This window comes from Aplysia californica, unplaced genomic scaffold (assembly GCF_000002075.1).
Source record: "Aplysia californica isolate F4 #8 unplaced genomic scaffold, AplCal3.0 scaffold00593, whole genome shotgun sequence".
Lineage (NCBI taxonomy): Eukaryota > Metazoa > Mollusca > Gastropoda > Aplysiida > Aplysiidae > Aplysia > Aplysia californica.
The window spans coordinates 442,508-443,513 of NW_004797863.1; positions in this window are offsets into that span (position 1 = coordinate 442,508).

The window sequence follows — 1,006 nt, forward strand, 5'->3', positions numbered from 1 at the left end:
GGATTGTTTTATTTTCTAATTTGAAGAGAAAAGGAGGAAAGGAATTAAATAGGGGCGGGAGGGGAGGGTGGCAGCAAACAATATGGGCTGCCTGCTATTAGCGTTCAAAGGATCTCATTTTGTAAACAGTCGCAAAAAATGATATATGATTGTCACGAAGTCTGTCATTTCTTTTGCCCTTCTCTCTCTTTCTCTGTCTTTCTCTCTTTCTGTCATCACTAACTATTGCACTCTTTTTCTCTCTCTCGTTTACTCTACCGCCCCCTCTCATTCTCTCTTTCTCTCTATTTCTCTCTCTCTCTCTTTTCTCTCCCCGCTCTTTCACTCCTTTTTTTATCTCGCTTTCTCTCTTTCTCGTTTCCTTTCTCGTTTGCTCTCTTTCTCTTTCTCGTTCTGTCTATCTGTGTGCATGTTTCTCCACTTTCCTCCCAAAATGAAGTCTCTCCCGGACCTCATTGTCTCCCTGTTCCCCACCTCTTCCGCCCCCCACCCTGTCATCCTTTTCACCTCGTCCTACCGTGTCCCCAGACCTTCCACCACTCCCCCATTCACTCCCCCATCCCCTCCCCCTAGTCTTCTCCCCTTCGCCCCAACACTCTCCCCGACCTCTTTGTTTCCAATTCTCCCATTCCCATCATATTAATTACTCCCCTACTTCCCCACCCACAGCGTTCCCAGATCCAGACACCCCAACTCCCCAAACCCTACTCCCCTCCCTTTCTCCCCCAGACTCTGCCACACGCTCCCCGACACCACTGTACCCCTGTCTCACACTTTATCCCCCCTCCCCCCACCGTGTCCCCAGACCCTCCACCCCCAGTCTTCTCCCCATCTCCCCCAAACTATCCCCGACCCCTTTGTTTCCATGTCTCCCCTACCCTTCTCCCTCCTCCACCATCTCTCCCTCCCCCCACCCCACAAACGTTTCCTTAGACCCTCACCTTGTTTCCTGTACAAAACCCTTTTTGTCTCCTTGTTCTCTCCCCCTTCTCCCCCAAGACTCTCC